Here is a 22513-nt window from a genome sequence, read left to right on the forward strand (position 1 = left end):
GAGGTCAGAAAACTCACCCACATAAGATGTTCCCTGGGATGAGAAGTCTGGACAGGGCCCTTTGTGGGGTGCAGCACAGCCTGTCACTGAGTCCCCAAAGGAAGGAGGTGGGGGGAGGGATGTTAACGTCTTCCCTTTTTGTTACCATGCTAAGGATTAGTCCTGCTCAGAATTTTTAGAGGCCTTTTAAAGTATCATAATCCCACTAGCACTTTTTTTCTTAACGTTGACCTGCCTGTACTATGGGACCATTTGCCAGTCCCACTAAACAACTGGCTGGCTTTCTCTTTCTCTACCCCTCCCTGCACTATGAATATAGTTTTATGGTCTTCTGATTATATAAATAACACATGTTCACTATAAATAATTCAAGCAATATAGAGTTATGTGGAATAAAGCAAACCGGCTCCTTCCCAGCAATTCTGGGTGAGGGAAACTCTTTATGTCAGGAACTACAGAGCAGAGTGTGGGGGTCTAAGCTCTCCTCTCTCTCCTGGGGCCCTTTGGAGGTAGTAGAGGAGGCAAGTCCAGAAGACCTGGCCTTAAAAAGTCCTGAACTCTGGTCCCACGCCTTCCAGTGTCAGCTTCAATCTGTCACCCCTCTGCTCCTGTCCTCCCACCAGGCAGGGAACTGCTTTCTGGAATGACACACAGCAACCTTGGCTTGGCCCAATTAGGAGGCACACAATGTGAAAAACGTCTCCTTTGTTCCCTCAGGGTACCCATCTTAAGTAACAACCCTCCACTTTTCCCCCTCCTTCCCAAGGATTTAATCATGTTTTAGAAGTAAACTAGAGCTCTGCCTAATGACTACAGGACAAAAGCTTTTTTCACGGAGACAAGAGCCCACACTGAAGAGTTTTCTCAGTGCTGAGGCAGAGTTCTAACACAGCAAGGAGGCGTGAATTAGAGGTAACCACCCTAACGACCCTACAGGCAGGTTCATCCCTAGCGGAGCCAGCCATGACTCTATAAAAACTGAGATACCAAAGAGGAAGAAAGGTGACAAAAGAGAATGGAAGCAAAAAACAAAAACAAAAGCCAGGTTCAGCAACTCAAGAGCGGAGCAGGGAGACCTCAGTCCTGTGGCATACAGCTGTAGACTCTCAGACTAGGAAGTCACATGATCTGGGGATGGATGGGGGATGGGCCTAAAGGAATCTCATTGTTCTGAGCTTGGATTATTTGGTGAGACCTGAGCCCTTTCCAGAGCCATCTTCCCCTTTAAAATCAGGATCAAGAGAGAGCACCAATTAAGGCAGGCCTTATTAAAAGACATTTAAAAACAACTCTATTTAAAGATCCATTAAGTCCAGACTAGTACAGAACAACTTTTATGGAGTATTTGTATAATGTTTACTACCTTCTTTGGGGTTCCCAGGTAGAAGGGGTTAGACAAGGTTAACAATGAAGCAAAGCATGCCTGTAATAATGATAGACTTAAATCAGCTATTTCTGGAGTGAAATTATCGATTGCTATGTCTCTAGCTTGGATCAAAGTTATTTGTTTCTTTAAATAATTAAAAACAAAAATACCTAAAGTATTCTGAGTTTAAGAAACGTGGCATTTCACTCATTTTAATGTCATCATCCTCTTGACCACATTTCTGTTATATCTACACCACAGCATACTATGCTGCTATGAAAAACTATAGTAACTATACCAGTAACTATATTTACACAGCAAGATTATCCAAAATGTAAGGATGATTTAGAAAGCAGGTTATAGAACATTAGCTATTGTGAGCACACACATATTTTCATATACGCATAGAAAGAGTCTAGAAGATTACATGCCTCTAGTGGATTTTCCTTCCTACTAGGTATTACTTCATATTGCTTGATTACTTCTCCACAAGTATGCATTACTTTTATGTTTCCCATCTTCAGAATAAATAAACAGAAGCATCCTATCTCTCGTACAGGTAGGAAAGTCAAGTTAAAGAGAGGGCGCGTGCTCTGCCATACTCAGTCAGCAAACTACCCAGGATATGCAACTCATTGTTGCCAGAAGTTTTCTGTTGAGCAGGCAGAGGCTCTAGCCGAATGCCACTGGAAGTAGATCATGCCAGAATGAAAATACAGGACCTAAAAAGGGCAGTCACACTTTGTGATTATATAAGGACATTATATTTACAATAAGTATAAGCAATGGTTACTTAGAGCTGAATGACTTATTTTATGTTATACTAATTCAACAAATATTTACTGAGAACCTCCTATGTCCCAGGTACTGGGCTAGACATTAGGGAAAACAAAGATGGATATGATGAGGTCCCTTCTCCTAAGAAGCTAAATGGCCAGCTTTGAAGTAACCCAGAAGGCCTCAGGAATCCAGAAGATGACACACGCTGAAAAATACCCGCTTCCCAGCTCCTTACTTCAGGACGAACAACAGTCCAAGGCTTTCGGGGCTTAAACGCCTGTTCCTCTTGCTTTTCCAGATTAGAGGTATCGTAGTAGAGTATATGGCTCATATAGCTACAGAATCTTAAAGTGAGCTTTCTCTCTCCATCAGACAAGCAAGACCCCTACGTATAACCCAACAGTCCTTACCCCCAGACTACCACATTCTTAGCCCCTTGAAAGCCATGCCTGGCTGCCTAGTGTCTTTTACTTTACAGAGGCTGTTCTCTCTCCCCTGAATGAACTATGTTAGAGCCCCACTCAAAAGTCACCTCCTCTATGTAAAGTCACCCCTCTCTTCACCTCCATTACAAGGCCTCGATTATCAAATGACTCCCAGTCTTACTCAGCCCATTCCAGTTGTCAAAATACTGAAATAATGCCATGCCATTTGGCAGATAGTTGCTGTTCCTACGGTCCTCAAGGACCCCATTGCTTCACTGGCCCAGGACCCTCCTACATGACCCAGAAACTAAGGCACAGTGGGAGGCGGTGGCTCCAGAACCCACTTCTCCCAGAGACTGGCATGCATTCTGCTGGGTCCCTTCCTGTGCAGAACTAGTTGTGAAATGTTTTTACTATCTTCCTGCCCATCACACTACATTGTGGTCAGTGGTTCCTAGGCTTGCCGATCCAGCTAGATTTTGAAACTATGTTTTATTCGCCTTGGCTTTTTCCAGAGCCTAGTCCAGGACATGGTACATGTTCGGTAAATGCCAGCTTGCTAAATGACCACATTTCCCAAATTATTACTAATGCCATCTCAGTTACTTATTTGATGCCACTTTTGAACTGGAAAGAATATTTTACAGCCCATCATTAATGATTAAGTGAGACTAAACCAGGAAAGGTTGTATTTTTGCCATGGAAGAAATGACATCAAGGACTTTCATAAAGCTTAATATGTGGCAAAGAAGCCATGGCTAACTAAAACCCGAAATAATTTTTTAATTGCTTTTAAGTCATTATTTTTAACTTACTCTTTATCTGAACCTTTTCCAAGAGCCTCATAAACCAGGATAGCTGTTTAATAGAAGTTTCATGCTTTTTTCTCTCTATAGTAGTGGAGGTGAATAATGAAAGGACAAAAGAAAACAAAGGAAGGAAAGAGCAAACATAAAAGGAGGAAGAGAAAAAGCAAAGAATGGAATCATCTAGAAAAGAAGAAGGTAAAGCTGAGTAATCATAATTGGTCTCTACCTAATGGGAGGATATAAACACCAATTTAATAATAAAGTTTCTCATTAGAATTTTTCTGCCCTCACATTTGTACGTAACTATGAGCATACAGTGTGTATATTATTCCAGTACTCTTTCTGTTGTAAGTCATAGAAATGCAACTGAGACTAAATGAAAAAGGAAACTTACTGGCTTATGTAACTGGAATGTTCAGGGGTAACTGACCTGAGGTACAGCTGGACCCAGGGCCTTAAATGATGACCTCAGAACTTCTCCTTCTTCCCCATGGAACATTCTCTCAATCTCTTGGTTTTGTTTCCCTCTGGGTTGACTTCATTGCCATTCTCAAGTAGGTTCCCTCTGCACGGTGTCCAAGATGGCCACCAGGAGCTCTGGGCTTACATTCTACCAATTTAGCAACTCCAATTGTTTCAGCAAAGTCCTGGGTTTACTCTAATCGGCTTAGCTTGGGTTAACTGATTACTGCAAACCAATCTCTATAGAAATGGTATGTGATTCTTCTTGGTCAGATCTCTAGACAGTGGGTACAATCAGCCCTACCTAGATAATTCAGGCTAAAACTTGAAGAGGGACATTTCCTTATAAGAACAGCAGGGTGCAGAATTTAAAAGAAGGGGTAAGAGATCAAGGGAGAGCAAAAATACTAGATGTGTACTATGCCCTTTATGAAGCAAAACAATCTAGTGGCTAAAATCACTTTAGAGTTAGACAGACCTGAGCTTGACTTCTTTTTCTACCACTTACTGAGTGTTGTTAGCTTTAAGACATTTTTTAACCTTTCTGAGCCTATTTCCCTATCTGGAAGATCAGGGTAATCATACCTACTTCATGGTGTTGTTGTAAAATCCCACCTCATAGTATATTGTAAAGAAAACATTTGTGTAGCTCTTTTCATGTGTTGATCACAAAAATGGCAGCTGTTAATGTTATTATCAGCATTCCCTGGGGTGGCTGTAGAAAGCACAAAGGCTCTTTCCTACAGAAATGGGTAGTAAAGAAGGTGAATAGCCATAGCCTAGACGCAAGCCAGGCTGCTCTGCCTCATCTTCAGGCCCTTTGGAGTCCATTGGTTTGATCTTGGTGGAATCTCTGCCTCTACTTTCTTATACTCTTCTCAGACCAATGCCACATTGCTTTCTGTCTTCTGTGCAGATTTAGCAGGATGGGCAATCCCACTTGTTCACCAAATTGATCACTTTCTATATACTTGTTCATAACTTTGGAAAAGTCCCAATTATGGATTTTCCAATCTAAGAATAATATAAATTGAAAATGCCCAATGCCTACTTACATTTAAGGTGAGTCCACACTTAAGAATGCTAAGTATACTAAATCCAGTAATTTTTTAATCTGTGGCCCAGTCATACAGACCGAGGAGGCAGGGATTCAGGAAAGCCAGGTGATTTTAAGATATATCTGCAGAGTTGTAACTTAACTTCGAGAACAATAATTAACAATTAACAATGACTTAACCTTTTTGTGCCTTAGTTCCCTCACCTGTGAAATGGGGATATTAGCAGCTACTGTACCAAGGTGTGATAATTATATGGATAATTACATGCATAATGGTAAATGGTTAAGCACTTGGTAGATGTGCTCAGAGCCGTGTGAAGCCCAGAGCCCTAACTTGTCCCTTTGTTGTAAGCCTGTGGGCCAGCTCTTTAGCTTACAAGCAGAGTGTGAATGTGGGAGGACATCCTGTAGTTCTAGTTTGCTGTTGGCTTTGGGCTCCATAATGAGGGTCTCTGCCTACCTCTGGACCTCATAAACACAGACTTGAGAAGAAAAATTTGCCAAAGTTCAATTGCATATCAAAGAAAACCACAGAGCCAGAGAGCTCCCTGAGGACCCACACAGCCGCTTTGTCTACTGCCAAGCCATGGCCCCAATGCATGGATACGCCTGCAAGCCAAGAGCCAAAGCCACAAAGTTCCACCAGTTCATTTAGCCTTGGCATTCAACGTACTGAGGGATCTGTTATTTGGGTTGTTGTCTCATTGTTAAGGGGTAAAAACAGAAACATCCTCGTCATCGGAAAACTGGTTTACTAAATTCACCACCACTACCCCAACCCCACCCCGAACCCTACCGTGAGAATAGCTCCACTGCCTTGTGTGACGAAATGGAGCAAATGCCAGCTTTTCCCCACTGGTGAACCCTGATCTCCTTGTGGTGATTCTTTCCCACGGGCTGACTTGGATGGGCCAGTTGTCTCATCCCAGGGTGGGTGCAGCTTTGCAGCCAATGCCACCAATGTTCAATATGGGCTGGGGTTTACCCTGTCTCATCCTGGCCCCTTTAAAATGAAGCACCCTGGATGGTTTAATTTCGATTCCAATAGCTTTTCAAATCTTCCCTAACATCTCCCCCCTACTAAAATGTACCAACAAAAAAATTCGTAAGTTCTTCCACACTTGGGATGTGCTTGTTTCTTCAAATGGTGCCCCCAAATCCAGTGACTACAAATTCTCTACCTGGATGCCATGATGCTTTGAGTTCCAAAAATGTCCCCAGATGGAAAGCTACATAGAGAACTTAAACCAGAGAATTCTGAAGTTACAAATAGTAGCTTGTCTTAGAGATGTTTATTTCCTTTAAGTCAACAAATACATGTGGGGCATGTGCTCTCTGCTGGGACTTTTAGGAGTGAGTCAACCCTGCCTTCTAATTTAGCTGAACACCTAATGTGGCAGGGATATGGTAGCAGGTAATTGCATTTACAACCATGTGAAAAGGAAACGCAGAGAGCCACTTCTTCATGGTGGTTGAGAAGCATGTAAAAAAAAAAAAAAAAGATATCATCAAGGCCAGGCCATGAAGAAAAAGTAGGATTTCTTCAAGTGAAGGACATTCCAGGCAGGTACAGCACAAACAAAGGAAGTTAGGCTGGAAAGTTCTAGGCATTACCACACACTGAAAAGTCTTACTGGAAACATCTCAATTATGAGTAAATACTAAATTATGAGTAAAGAAAAGGTACCTAGTGCTAGGAATACTTATATATGAATTCTGTTTGAATGCTCCGAATTCATCTTTTACTAGAAGAGCTTTTACTCTCTGAAGCACACAGCTGTTTTGTTTTGTTTTGTTTTAAACAAGTTTATGCTTTTAGACAGGAAAATGCGGTCCTTAAGAAGAGACTTATGCAAGGCTGGGCAAAGGTCAGTGTCTTACATTCTGCAAGTCGCCAGGCTGGAGGCCGACCTCAGAATTCCCGTTTCCTACATTCCCCCAGACCACCCCGCCATCTAATCAAGCCAACTCCACGTCTTGGTTTTAAACATTTGAAGATGGAAAGAAATGTGACAGGTCAAAATCTCAGATTCCTTGGCTTTCTGATTACTTGCAAATCCACATAAGGCTCACATATTACCCTCCTCTCATTTTGTCAGCATCTGAATTTGTTTGGTTGTCACGTGAGTGATGAAAACTTAAAAGCTATGTTGATACGTACAGCATGTGGAAAACCACTCCCAGGTTCTCTGCTCTGAGAATGTACATGTACACATTCTTATACACCCAGACTATCGGTCCACTTGTGCACACACTCAACATCACTCGACACTCGTTTAAAAAATGCAGCGTACTGTGCACTGACTTGATGGGAAGCCACGGGCTAAGTTCTCAGACACTGGCCAAGAAGAGATGGGATCCAACCCATCCCCAGACCACAGGAAAAATACTTTCAACCACAGAGCTGGCTGCAAAATATTCTTTTTGTAGGAAACAAAATGTTTCCAGCCCTAGGATTTTTTTTTTTTTTTGGTCCTTTCACTGTTATTGAGCAGGAAAGGCAAATGCTTAAGCAAGAGGCCAAGTAAACATCTAAGGAAACCAAAACCAGGCTCCTCTGCTGGGAGAGTGGAACATAGGGTGAATGAGCTGCATGCTGGATAAGCCCCGGGCCTTTAGAAGCTTTGGGGGCAAAGGAACCTGGGTGGCTCTTCACGTGTTTATGACCCCGGCTTAATCCCACTGCATTGCTGCTCCATTTATTAACTAAGTAGTCTCGGACAAGTGACTTCACTTTCCAAGCCTTAGTTCCTTAAGCGTCCAGCATGAATGACCATAGATATCATAGGTTACTGTAAAGCATAAATGAAGCACATGGAGAAGTCAAACAATGCCCAACACAGAGCAGGCACTCAAGAAACATTATTTGTTAAGATAGGTGCAGTGATCTTACAGGTCACCACAGAACTATTTTCATGGATTGTTAGAACCCAAGAATTCTAGCCTCCACATTTTATAAATAAGGAAACAGTTCTAGAGAGATGACAAGGTGTGACCAAATCAGCCAGTAGTAGGCTCAGAGTTAAGACCCAGACTGCAAACTGGATGCAGAGGGCAAAGGGCGTTACAGGACCTCCCATCAGAGAGTACACATGTGCTGTTGGTTGGCGGTGGAGCTCAGACTCTAGTGCACCTAAGAATCACCTGGGTAATGTAAAAAATGCAGGTTTCTAGGCCCGCCCCTGGCACTACTGATTTGGCTTGGGAAGGCCCAGGAATCTGAATTTTTAACAAGGTGAATTCCAAGAGGTTTTCCTCTGACCTCTGGTCAAGAAGCATTATAAGAGGAAGTCATTGGCCAAATAAATAGTTGAGCGGAGTGCTAGGGTTGTATCCTATGATTTAGCACAAACAAATGATGTGGCAAGCCCTACCATGAACATTGTACAAAATAATAAATGAGGTATAGCATGACATTGCTTCTTCTTCTGGATCATTAACTGTTTCATAGAAGAGGAATTTACAACTCACAGTTGTTTGCCCAAGATCACATATCTAATTGTAGACAAAGATAGAATTTAATTCTAAAATACCATTACCTTTTTCACAATGGAGACTCTCGTCTTTCTAGGTACCTGAGGTGAAGACTATGGGCTTATGTATGTATGTTATATGTCAGAATCCATGCATTAATTTTAATCTCTGACATAATAAAAAAAATCATCCTAGCTTTTTGAGGCATTCAGATGGAAAAATCCTCTTGTATTACCTCTGGGGCTATAATTCATTCCACTGGCTCCCTTGTAGGCTAATGGAAGAAACTTGGGAGGAAGAGTAACAATGCCATACAATGCTAGACATTTCAGGAACACCGGAACTGTTTGCATGGGTGCACACCACCTGCTTCCTTTTCATTCAATTCCTTTTCCTTCTAATATAAAACATATACCTGACCCCAAGGTCTATAATGTTCTGTGCATCAACAAATAACCACCCAAGTATCCTAGTTAGTGGGTACTGTGCTAAAAAAAATTGGGGGAACTTCCTAGACACAGCCCAAATAAATCGATATGTGATTAGATTCACAGTCATTCTTCAAGGGATGGACTTTCAGCTGTTCCGTGCAGTGATGTCGTGATAATAAGAGTCTCTTAGCAATTTCTGGGGTTTTGCCCCCACAGACTAGCAATGATGGTTACTTTTTACTTTTTGGTTCAATACTGAAGGATCTGAGAACGTACACAACTCTAGCTCCTTCACTTCTACTTTTCTCTGATGAATGCTTTAAGACAATAATAATCTTCATCCCCCAAGAGACCCTTCTGAAAGTTGCTATGAAATGTGGGTGATACAGCAAAGTGAAATGGCCTCTTTGAAGAAAATCAGTAATGGACTCTACAGTTGTACGCTGCTTATCCTCACAAGAACCTCAGAATGCTCCAGTTCATTAAATTGATAATAATGGCCTTAGAAAAGATTTATTATGACTTAGATCGATCTTAACAAAGATTGTTGGCCAAAGAAGGGGATTATGGAATTCTTTCTATAGAATCTGAAGCGGAATCTGAATTAGAATCCAAATACTAACCACTTAACCATCCTTTCCCTCCTGCAGAGAATTCTGGCCTTTGGACCTACTCTGCTTCATGTCATCACTGCATTCAGAAGTTGCCAACTTCTCTTCCATGATATGAACCCATTAAAGGATGGGAGTCTGCCATGCTTTCAACAAGGGAGGACCAGGGTCTTGATGTGTATATACAGACCCTGGAACATTTCAACACACCTCTTATAGAGGACGTTCTGTTGGTTTCAAACCCTCAACCCCCCCAACACATATTTCCAGCCATTAAAATGTTTCCTGAGCTTAGATACAACTGGAAAGTTTTGGAAAATCCCACAGGAAGGAGAGAGGGCCAAGAGAGCTCCTTTTCTCATGCCATTCAGGAAGCACTGAACAAAATGTTTGCGCTCCAAGACAGCTCAGCCTAAGAACCCGACTCTTAGGGCTGGAGAATCACAGTAGGCAGAGGAGCTCTTTGGGGGAACTAGGGCAATGGAAAGTATTTGGGGTCTTATAGTAACCACGTGCCAATCAGAGAGCTTATGTAGAGCATGCCAGTCAAGTTCCATCAGGAAAACAGGACTCATCCCACGTAGTTTAAGAGAGAGAATTTAATGTGGGGAACTAGTTACAAATGTGTTGGAAGAGCTGAAAGGAAAACAGGGGCAGTGAGGCAATCCAGAGACTAGCAGCAATAGGAAGCCACCACCATCCTCAGGGCTAGAGGAGCAAGGGAAGAGGTGCTGTTACTAGAACCCAGAAAATGGAGCTGCCTAACTCCAGCTCTTTTTGGAGCTGGGACCACACAAAGGTCATGGAGGAGGACTAGTGTTACTACCACCTGAGACACCATTGGAAGAGAGAGGGAGGCAGAAATACATTACTTTTCCCGTACTTCTTCCCTCTACCCTCCTTTCAGGACCCCAAACTAAGTAGAATCATGGAAAGGGAGCCTGGGAAATGCAGATTGTAGGATTGGTCCTGTGTGGTACCAAGCAGAGCAGGGGAAAGGCAGGGAAGAGATCTGAGCAAAGAAGCAATCGACTGGCATGACACACTAAGGCATGGATTCCTGGTTCCCAATTTGTAAATGGGGATCTTTTAGAAAACCCTGAAGCCTAAACTGGTAGTTCTCCTAATTAGTTAGTGATTCCACATCCCTGGAATTTAAATATGCCAGAATTCACTGGAGAGGAAGACACAGTTATCCATAGGGCCCTCTCCTCTCTGAGCTCAGGGGCTTGCATGCAAATAGTTTGTACCTTTCCCTTTCCCCTGCAGGTGTTTCCAAACTTCATTTTTCATACATTCTGATGACAACTGTCTTTTTATAGAAGTTAGGGTTCTAAAAGAAGGAAATAGTACTGAGGGTGGAGAAGAGAATGATGGGCGGCTGGAAGCAATGGTGTGGGGCACATAGGGGAAGAGAAAATTTTGACTCAATATTCTGCACAATGGTAAGAAATCCCTTCTGATCTCCAGGCTACTCACTGAGAGCAGTCATTGAGGTATGGGAGGAAGAATGGAAGCAGCCACACTGTCACATCGAGCAGAGCCGGCTCTTCTCTCCCTCCCAGGCCTGCTCGTCCTCCTGTACTAGCCCATTCAGTGAGTGATGACCTCATCTACCCACTTCCATCAGAAACGACCCCTCCTTCCAGACCCCTCTCTGTGTGTTTAAGTGCTGTTGATCCTGCCTCCATCTCATACCTCTTCCTTCTTCTCCATCTCAATGGCCACTGCTTTGGTTCAGGCCCTCATTTCTTTCCATCCGATTTCAAACCCATAGGGCAAACTTCTGCCTGAAAGAACCTTGTAAGTACAGATCTGATGTCACAGCCCCACTGAGAGCTCTCAATGGGGTTCTGAAAGCTTTCAGGGTCAAGTCTGATTTGCCCTACATTTCTTTGCTTTGCCTTTATATACAGACTCCATTTCCCCTACCCCCACCCATTGTACAGACACACACATACCCTCCCCAGTAGCACTTCTTTGCAGTTCCCGCCCCAGAGCCTTTGTTCATATTGCTTCCTCAGCCTCCTTCCCCATCTACCTGGCAAATCCTGATATATCATTCAAGTCTTCTCTTAAACATTATAACCTCTTCTGAATCTTTCCCTGATCAGGTCTTTCTTCCCTGCTGAGAGTTCTAAATACCCTAATATTGATGCCCACACTGTACTCTGTCACAGTTCCCTCAATACCTACTTTTATGTAGTTACATGGCAGTCTCTCTCAACTAAGTGTTCTCCCTCCACTATGGTTCTTCAGGGCAGGAAATGGGGCTTTACTGGACTTCATATTCCCCAAATTTGACAAATGTATCTACCCAGAAAAGATCAGAAGGTAGAAAAAGAGGAGGGAGGGATGGAAGGAAAAGGGAGTGTCCAATACAAAGAAAACTTAATGGTCTAGTCTAGATAAAAATACAAGAGTTACAAGAGGATCCATGTCTATGGTTAGAGTACATGCAAAGGACTTAATTGAGGAAAAATATTAAATTTTTCAGAGATAAAAAAAGATTTCACAGATCCTGTGGCAGTCACTTAGCCAACATGTTTCAGTGGGTTTTCCTTGAAAATGTTTCGCCTTTGGACATTATACAACATGTAATGAGACCCTGTATGCACTGGGATCCTAGAGACAAATGAAGCCTTTGGTAGAAATGCAGGCTGTTTAATTTAAACTGAGATTATAGGCTGGTTCTGAGACAGATTAGCCTTCTCAAATCGATGGGATGAAATGCTAACAGACTCTTAGCAGAGCCAATCACAGAGATCTTCAAGCAAGGTCTAAATGAGAAAAGGGAAGAGGGAGGCATAAAAAGGTAAGGCTAGTGCCAGAATGGAGTCACAGGTAGAAAATGGAGATGAGTCACAAAAAGCCTAACATTCCCGTGCATGGACAGTATAGGAGAGTATGCCTGCAGAGAATACTGTATAAATAGCCACAAATAAGAGAGAGCAGCTTTCCCATTCCAGTAGACATTCACTGAATCTCCATTAGGATGCTGGGATAATACTTTCAAAGAAGAACTGACTACTCAGAAAAAAGTTAAAGGTAAATCATGAAATTGATTACTATGTGGGGAAAGTGACTTTGCAAAGACAGACACAGGGATAAATATCATTTATATGTAATTTTGTATCATCCATGAGGGAAGAGATTATCTCCACAGGGTGCACCACTGTACCTCTTGGGTCCTGCAAGGTTCTCACTTGAGGGGACTAGAAACGGATAGGTACAGGTCTGTCCCCACTATGGGCAAGACTCCACAGAGACGTTCTCTTTCTGCTTTGACATTGTAAATATCAGACATTGAAGCCAAACCCAGAACATGGAAATGATGCTGGCTGGAAAGGCCAGAACTTGGGAGTTGAGAGAGGAAGGGCCAGGACTTCCCCTGACTGAATGGGGAGATGTCCCATGAAGCACGTTCTTCCTCAAGAGTGTTCTGTTGCCATATAGAACCACATTGTTATAGGAAATAACTGATGATTATTTAACAGAGATAGAAAAAGCTCTCTCAAGGTAATGACTCATTCCACTCTTTGAGGGGAGCATCCACCTAGTACGACCACTGAGGGTGGCCACACCACAGTGGTTGAATGGAGAAATTTCCTGCAAGTAATTTCAAGCAGCACGCATGAATAATCTTACTTTAACATGGAAGTCAGTAGAAGATAATGGTTAAGAACTCAGGGACGTAGGAGTGTACGTATGTGCATGGGGGAGGAGGGATCCTTAGAAGCCATGGGACTCAAAGCAATTTTTAAAAGTTCTATAAACTTCAATGTACTCATCTAGGAAGTATACCCAGTAATATCTACTCATAGGGTAGTTGTGAGATTTAAACAGGAGAATGCCCACAAAACACTTAGCAGAGTAACTGGCACAAAGGAAACTCTCAATAAATTGCTGGTTAGACAGAGCAAAGAAGTCCGAAAGCCAGGGCTGGAGGGGCTTTGGGTGATTTGTTCTCAATCCCTCCCAGGTATACCAGGTGCTTCTGTTGTAACTTTTTAAGGTTTATAACAATGAACCTCATTCCAAAGTTTTGACATTCAGAGAATTTTGTTACTTCAAGTCATGGATCATAATTCCAGTTCAATCTCTCACTGCCAATTCTGAGTCGAGGATTCAGAAAGTAGGCAGTGGGGTATAGCCCCTGTAGCTTGGCTCTCTAAAGGTGTTCTCAAAATCATAGTCCCTTTGGTAACAATAAAACAAGGGTCCAAGACTCAAGCACACATGCTCTTTGTCCTAGATGCCAGAATTCTTAAGCTCTGCCAAACCAAGAAGCGAAACTTTCAGAAAGATACCCTCTGTGGAAAATCTCTGCTTCAAACATTTGAACTCTAAGGTGGTGGCCAGGAGACATTGATTTAAAAATCCAGGGAAGGTTATGGGGTGGGGAGAGGGAGAAAGTGTGCAGAGAGGGGCCACCGGGTGAGAAGAAGGTTGAGGGAAGGAAAGAGGGCATATGTCAACTCTATGGTAACTGAAAATTCCAAATTATTTAGAGCAGCAGAAATTAGTAAAGTTCAATTACTTATATTGCGGTTGGCAACCAATCATGCAGTAGATAATGTTTAGTATATCATAAAATGTTATGGTAACATCATCAGACTTAACTAAATTCAAACTGAATCCTAGAGACATATTTGATGTGTTTTTCCCTACACCTCCATCATGTAAATCCTTTGTCAGCTTCCCATGCCCGTACACCTAACTTCATAAGCCATGAAGATTTTAGAAGGGTCTGAAGCCCCACTGCACCCCTTGCCCCAGTGAGGTCAAAATACACACCAGCATTGTACCATGTTGAACTGACCCTCTCAGCCACAGTAGACCCTGGGGAGAAGCAGAGACCACAGGCCCAGGCAGTGTACTACTTGGGCAGGCGTACTCCCCTGGCAATGGCAACCAGATGACGAATTCTCCGAGCTGGATCTGCTTCAGCCACATGTGTGACAAGCTGTGCTATTCAAATCACACACAGACGGGGCAAGGAGCATTTCTGAATCACAGTCACATGCCAGGAGTATTTCTCAGCCAAATAATGGCAAGAGCAAGAGGAAAAAAGCAAGAAGCAGCTCATCATCTCCTTCCTAATGTCCCTGGCCCTGGAGTGGGAGGTGCTGTTCTAATATGTAATGCAGTAAGCTTTGGAGGTAAGCTAAATGACATTCTAGATCCAGTCATCCCTGGGGAGAAAGATACTAAGGACCATTCATTGTAAGCCAAAAGAATCATCACTAAGGCAAGGCCTCATTTTCCAGCACCTCATTTGATTACTGAAGTAAAAAAAAAAAAAAAAAAAAAAAGTGCCTACATCTCAGAGGACATGGTATAGCAAGAAGACTTGGGCTTGGAAGTTAAACAAACTTGGTCTCAAATCTTGGTCTACTACTGAATACACATTTATCCTCTTAGCTCAGTTTCTCTATTTGTAAAAACAAGATGATAAGATCTCTGTTGAAGACTTGTTGTGGGGTCAGTGGAAATAATGCATGCGAAAGGATCAAACATGATGCCTGCAACAATAAGTACTCAATAAAGACTAACCCCCTTCCCTCCTGAGACAATAAAGAGGACTTTAAATTAGTGTTGCCTGGAGCACCTGAAGCCATCAAGGATGCTCTTCACTACCGAACTGTGGGATACTGTGGGATCCTGAGACCGCAGGAAATGGGTCTCCACACAGACTGCCTCCTTCCCCCGTTCCACTCTGACTTTCTCAAATAAAGATGCAAAGACTCAAAAATATGATAATCACAACGCTTCTCTCATTCTGAGAAGACCACACAAACAAAAGACTTGAAAATTTGAAGGTTCCCAAACCATCACATACCTTTAGCCTATGAAGCTAGGCAACAGGAAGATCAAGATGAAGGGTGACTCACCATGAGCACATGTGACCATTTGTGAAGAGGGGCAGAGAAGACAGCCTTGTTTGCAGGATGTTGTCTATAAAGAGTCATTCGGCGGGGAAGTCCATGCTCATTTTGAAGTTCAATTTAGAAAAAGTCATGTATTCACCAAGAATTTAAAATGCTGACTTTCTTTCTTTCCTTCCTTCCTTCCTTCCTTCCTTCCTTCCTTCCTTCCTTCCTTCCTTTCTTTCTCTCTCTTTCTTTCTAGATTTATCTGTTTACTTGAGAGAGAGAGAGCATGAGTGGGAGGGGCAGAGAAAGAGGGAGAGAGAGAATCTCAAGCAGATTCCCCGCAGAGCGTGGAGCCCCATGTCACGACCCTGAGATCGAGACTTGAGCCGAAACCAAGAGTCGGTTGCTTAACTGTCTGCTCCACCCAGGCACCCCTAAAATGCTGACTTTCATCTGGTAATTCATTGCAATGTGGGGTGGGATGGTGCTTTTAAAAAAATATATTTTTTTGCAGAGTTCTGTAGACCCTTTTTATAGGCCACTGAAAGTCATAGAGGATATAAACATCACTTTGCCTACAAACCTAGTAAATTGATTGGGCTAGGGCACTTTTTTGCCCAGAGTTTTTCTATTAAAAGTCAGCATAGTAGAGTGAAAATAGCAACAGATTAGAAATGAGAATTTAATTCCACCCCCATTTCTGCTACTTATTAGTTGTGTGACCCTGAGTAAGTCACAACCTCAACTGCCTACCCCTATCTGTAAAATGAAATGGCTAGAATACAGTGTCATTCTGAGGACCACCCTGGTGAGAATCACCGGAAGTGCTTGCCCTCATGGAATGGTCACTGGGGCAGGGCCTAGGAATCATCATTAATAAACACCTGTGGTTCTTATGCTGGCTATAGTTGAGAATCCCTATACCCCTTGCTATTGTTGAGATCATCTCTAGGAGGCATCTCAGATGGGACATTGTCATATCCTAAAGGCTTTAAAGGTTCTAGTGAAAGCACTGGTTCATTTATAAATCAGTTCATGGTTTATGTAGCTCTTGCTTTTCCTAACCAAAGACGTTGCCCCATTTTCTTCTCAGTCATAGCTGACCAAAGCCAAAATACAACATCCTGTCCAAACTTCATCCTCAAATGAGCCAAATACATTTCAGTGTCCTTGACTCTCAGGTCACTGCCTTGTCCAAGAGATCTCATAGCTGTTTCCTATGTTGTTTCCCAACTGAAAACACTTCTCTTCCCTAGCCGACAACAAGGTCTTCAGTTTGGTTCCAAAGCCCTGTGTCTCTTCCACTTCCTGCAACAGCTGAGATTTCTCTGGAAATCTCTCATTCACATATTTGCCCTGGTTTACTTAGCAAGTTAGAGCTGGGAGGGTCACTGAATAAGGGGATTTGGTACCAGACAGTGTGTAAAAATAAAACCAGTCAGAGCTGGAGGAGAATGACAGAGGTGATAAAATACTGGGACGGTGAGTGGCTCAGTAAAGGGGAAGTCACCTAAACACTGTGTTAGTGGACTGGTTACTCAGCCTCTCATGGTCAGAGATCATGATCTCAAAGACAGAAATAAGGACATGTACTAAGTCTTCCATAAAAACAAATGTATTTGATTTACAGTAGTATTCTTCATTCACAGATAATGTCTTCTCTATTTTTTGGTATTAAAGTATCTTTTCCTTTTGAAATGGTGGTAATGCTTAATTTTACAACTCTACTTTTTAAGGACATTTAAAATCCTATGATGGCTCTCCCCCCAAAGCCCCCCCTTATTTTGTTTTGATTTTGATTTGAACTTTTCTTGACTCCCTGTGGCTCAAAATCTCCTAGGAAAGACTGACTCTCCCCCTCGGCAAAGGTACATTGTCTATCATGGCCAAGGCATCTGAAAAGCAGACCCCTCTCAGAAGCTTGGGGGCAACTGTACTAATGGATTTTTAAATGGCAATTTCCAGTCGAACCCCTTCAAGGGAAAGTTTTCTCTACTTGAACCCATTCAGAAGTAGTGATTATATTATATTTTTATTTTTTGAGTACATTGACTTTTTCCAGAGGGAGTCCAGTGGAATTTGGGGTGGTTTTTTTTTTTTGGTAGGTGGTGGGGAAGGCATTGATCTTTCTATCTCAAACGTGGAGACAGAAACAGGGAGTGTCCACTTGGGTCTCTACGTTGTCCTTTCTCAGATGGAGCCTGTCTTTAAGCTCTGAGTCTAGCTCACCGCATTCATTTGCTATTACTGCTCAACTGCAGGCAGGATTTCCTCAGATTTTAATACAATTGCCTGGTGACCTGAAAAAAAAGAATCCTTTTAAAAGTCACCATTCTGGGTTCCTCTTTTATACATTTTCCCAATCTGCTCAATACCTGTTACAGCACTTCTGGAGGAAGAGTGTGGGCAGGGGTTAGGCTTCACACTTGAGCAGCTCTGAAAAGGGATGGAACATTTATACCCAAGGCAATGTACTTGGCTGGGATTCTATGTTCCCTTTGCTATTTCTGCAGACATTTATGCTTAAAAAGAAATTTCTCCCACCCCTGCAGCCAAACTTCTCCTCCGACTGGATATACACACATACATAGCAGTCTCCTTGCCTAAAAACAGCAGACGGGCTGAGGTAGAAAGAAACAGAATAAACACAATGACCCGGAACCATTTTACAAAGTGAGAGGGGTTCATTTTTGAGTGAGGGCAACTAAGCCTGAATTCCTCTCTGGAGGAATCTGCAAATAGCGAGACATAAAACTACGACTTCCATGAGGTAAAACATCCTCTTCAATGTCTTTCTTTGGGTGAATATGATTGTATGTCTCACATTCTTCCCCAAACCTTTCCTTCAGCTTATCTGGGAGAAAAGATTTCTCATCTTTCCTTTAGTCAGTCCTCCATTAAGCCTATCCAAGCACAGACAGCAGAACCCATGACTGGTTGGAAGATGGCAACAAAGGTTTCTTACCCTTCCCCTCAGCCAAAGTCCGCAGGCTGCCTGTTCCCTGAAAGCAGCTGTGGGAACCCCTCTCCCTCATTCTGCCTGGGTCTGTGTTTAGGGCTCTGGTTTGCTTACACAGAGGAATTCCAACTAGGATTTCAAGGGAAGCCTGACTCTCACTCTCCCATAGGCCCCAGCAGGCTGGTTTTGCAAAAAGATATTCCTATATTCAGTACTCGTACAGCACTTCTTTATAAGGATCTGCTTATAATTGTCAAGGTCTGATGCCAACCTTTTTAACTGACAATTATTAATACTTTAAAGGAACTATTAAGCTGCATAACTCAACACCTATGGTGAAGAGTGATTCCAAATAAGCAGTATGGCCTTCTTCCTTAAGACGAGGTCCACATATGGATATGAGGAGTTTCTCTCTCTACCTCTCTCTCTCTTTTTTCAAAATATATGTATTGAACATGTAAGTGTCAAGCATTGTTCTGCTTCTGAGAGTATACAAAGAAGATTCAGTCACAGCCTTCAAGGGGCTCACAATCCAGGTTTCACTCATGCAAGAACAGAGGAAAGTACTAGGTGCATCTGTGGGCAAAACTGAGGGAAATGGGGCTGATTAAAGCTCGGTGTCAGGAAATCTCCACAGTGATGGTGTTTTAAGTCTTTTAAAACACAAAATGGATACTGAGAGAAGAATTGTATCACCAGAAAGGAGACACTAAATACTTCCCAGATGCAAAATGACCTGGGACCTTGAGAAAACCCTAAGGATTCTGGTAAGGACCAGGAGTTTGAGTAACATTATGGGTCTTGTCAACAATTTACTGGGTACTTTAGGCTCTTCCCTCAAGTGTTCTTTACCTTCCGGGTGACTTCTAAATAGAAGATGAAAATATTATTATAAAGTCCATTTAAATAAACCTACTATATGAAAAAGTTATCTCTTCCCAGTTTGTTGAAATGAGGGAGTCATAATATTTATTTCATCAAGGGGGTGTGAAGCTTAGTTGGGATTAATTTCCTTCATTACTCCTTCCAGGGCACTGAAAAATTTATATGATCCCATATGTGGTTTGTAGGAACAGACTTCATGATGAGTTGATGAGAAATAGTATGAATATTTCACCAAGTTTTTCATCATTGTTTCAAGTAGAACCGCCCTCACTCCAGCTTTTCCAGCCTCTCAGGATGGCGCGTCTGGTCACTGCCAATCCGTTGTGTGTGCTGCTGCCTCACCAACCACCCCAGAGCCTTCCTTTGTGGAAAACCGCCCTCTCCGCCACGCTCACTAGACCCACCACATGCAGCATGTACCGTTTATACGTTCGCCTCTTTCCCCAGGTGATTGTGAACATCTTCAGGGCATCGACTTACTCATATTTGAATCTCTGGCATCTTATGTGGTGACTAGCAGAGAAGAGGTGAGCAAATAAAGCCCCATCAAATGACTGAGGGCACAAATCCTCTGCTCTTGTGACAAGGCCAAAACCAACCCACGTCTTCTGAACATGGGGACCTGCTCTCCTGTTTGTCTTCTTTTCCTGTTCCTCCTCACCCTGAATTTTCCCTTTCCTTTCTCAATAATATACATTTATCTATTTAAGGCAGTGGTTTTCGGCCTTGACTGTGCAGTAGAATCACTTGGGGGAGCTTTACAAATAAACACTGGTGCCCAGCCCACCAACACAGATTTCGATTTAATTGGTCAGGGTGGAGCTCTGGGGCTGGTATTGTGTAAATGCTCCTGTGATGAGTCTGCAAATGCAGCCAGGCTTGAGAAACACTGATTTAAAGTGATAACTCAAGTCCGTCTTTTAGAAAGACTGATGTGCCTCTGGTGAGTTTACCTTGCTCTGGTTTCAAAGCAGGCACCGTCTTAACCACTTATTCGGTAACAAATCGAACGCCTCCTTATGACAGCACTTCGCTATTCATTTGTTCCTGGGCTCCGGCACACCATTTTGATGATCCGTGAGTGTAGACACACGTACCATCTCTCACACCAGACCAGAAGAACCTCGAAGGTGCGACCGAGTCTTCTACTTCTTTGTATCCCCAAGCCATGCACATTGTGGACCAAAACATATTTTTGATTATTAAAAAAAAAAATAAATCCGAAATACTAAAAAAAAAAAAGAAAAAAAAGAACAACCCTAGTAGAGGCCATTTTAATTCCACTTTAAGGACATGTGTTTGGTAAGAGTAAAAATGTTGCAAAAAGGGTGGGGCAGGATTGAAGCTGACTAGAAAAAGAGTAAATAAAAGTCAAATGGAAAGAAAACTAAATTAGTCCAAAAGAAAATGTTCCCCAGCTTCTTAAGAGGGTTTTTGCAAACACTGAAGCAGAATAAACAAGACAGTTAACTTGGCTTGTGCCCTGATAAGGAGATTTCGTTCTTGGTTATATAATTTTACAAAGTTTCCAGGGTGTAAAGAAAATAATCAGCCAGGGAGGACTCCTTCCCTTGGACTCTACAACTCAGCTCTTGGTTTAATCGGCTTGCAGAGCTGCTCAGCTTGACCTGCCCTCCTTCCAGCCCTGTGATCTCAGACTAAGCCTCACGTTCAAGGAGCCCTGGTGGAGAGCCCAATGTCATAGAAACAGGATCAAACATAATCCTCATTCCATGTCCTTGATCCCTTGGTGTAGCAGCCTCGGTGCATTGGTGGGGGTGGGGAGAGCTCTACCTGGTATCTTCTCCTGGTGGTTAGTGTTCCAGAGGTCGGCCGATGCTACCGTGATCTAGGCATGTTCTTCCACTAAGTAGTGTTATGAGGAAGTACTGCTTGGAACAACTACCTTAAAGACCAGCTTAAAGCACTGTTTTGTGCACATATCCCAGAAAAGGTTTATCTTCATACAGCTTCTTTACTTTGTCAGAAGTAAGACCACAGGAAAAGCTCAGTGGATCACGATGCACATCCTCTGCTAAAGTGAGATAAGTTCATCAGATAGACACATGTTTTCTACATCAAATTTTATCCTACTTATTAGGCCACAAATTGAAGGACTGGTCAAAAGGCATGCACATTTCTATAGATTAATTAAGTGTAAGTTCTTTTGCCTGGGTTGGCCATTTTAACACTGGTCATATTTTACTTTGCTATGGCATTTTATTATACTTTACTATTATATTTACATATTTTACTAATTAGTGTTTGAAAACATGATTCAAAAGCATTTAACTCTGCTTTTGATTGATTAGCAATGATAGTAACATGTTGTCCTTTGTAGATTAAGATAACACCCTGACTCATTTGATAAGCTATGAGTTGATAAACTGTCACTGATCTATCCATGCTGTGCTCCTCATTCTTCTTGTGACTAGTGGCCTGTGTTTGACCTTATGAGCCAAGAACCAAGAGCCACCAAAATCTTGCAGTTACCAAAGAGACATAAAATAATAGCATTTGTCCTACCAGCTACCTTCTATTGATATTGAAAACATGGAAATGACTGGCTAATTTATTAAAGCAAAAGGAAAAGAAAAATATGGCTCTAACTTCTTTATATACTAATAAATGCAAGCTAGAATTGGTAAAACAAGGATCTGAGAGTCTGGAGTCCAGGCTACCATATATAACAGACTACATCACAAAATCAGTGTGTGCCATCTAAAACCTAAAACAGAAATAAACTACACATTTTCAAGGAACGGGGTTACATGGATCGACACTGATTCACAAGCAATTTTGCTTTCTCAAATAGCAGTACTGCCTGACAATCCTTAATGATATCCCTGATAGCTGCAAACTGGGTTTATTGAACATAATTTATAACCTAGGGTACAAACCAAAGGACATCACGTTCTACAGGAACATCTCTGGCTATGTTCCACTGAAAAGAGAAGTAATGGATTCAGAAACCAGGATACTTGAATCACAGGGGTAAAGGTATCACTGAGGTAATGAGCACGCCAGGGCCTGAAAACTTGAGAATGTTCCCCTAAACAAAAACAAGCAGCTCTATCTTCTCAGAACATGGCTGACTCAATCATCAAGATGGAATGTTATTTACACAGTCCCAAGCAAACCAAGAAGAATCCTCTGGTCTGTAACCAAGGGCACTCGGAAAGTTATGTCTGGAACAGGCAAAGGCTCATGTCTGTTTCTGATGATTCCTGACTCCTTGAAAGACAGCCAATTTACCTAATGCAGGTAAAGGGCAACAACTCCCTGCCACCTCCTCCAGAAAGGACCACCAGCATGATATTTCATGCCTCTTTAGTGAATAACCTGGATTGTAATGTATTTAGCAAGATGGGCAAATCT

The 22513-nt window shown here is 42.3% G+C and overlaps 1 protein-coding gene across 11 annotated transcripts in view; it reads right to left on the reverse strand.

The window, feature by feature from the left end:
• Window positions 1-22513, reverse strand: part of RAD51B (RAD51 paralog B) — a 677123-nt gene that overhangs the window by 144990 nt on the left and 509620 nt on the right. The gene's annotated exons all lie outside the window — the stretch shown is intronic.

Source organism: Ursus maritimus, unplaced genomic scaffold (assembly GCF_017311325.1).
Source record: "Ursus maritimus isolate PB19 unplaced genomic scaffold, ASM1731132v1 scaffold_25, whole genome shotgun sequence".
Classification (NCBI taxonomy): domain Eukaryota; kingdom Metazoa; phylum Chordata; class Mammalia; order Carnivora; family Ursidae; genus Ursus; species Ursus maritimus.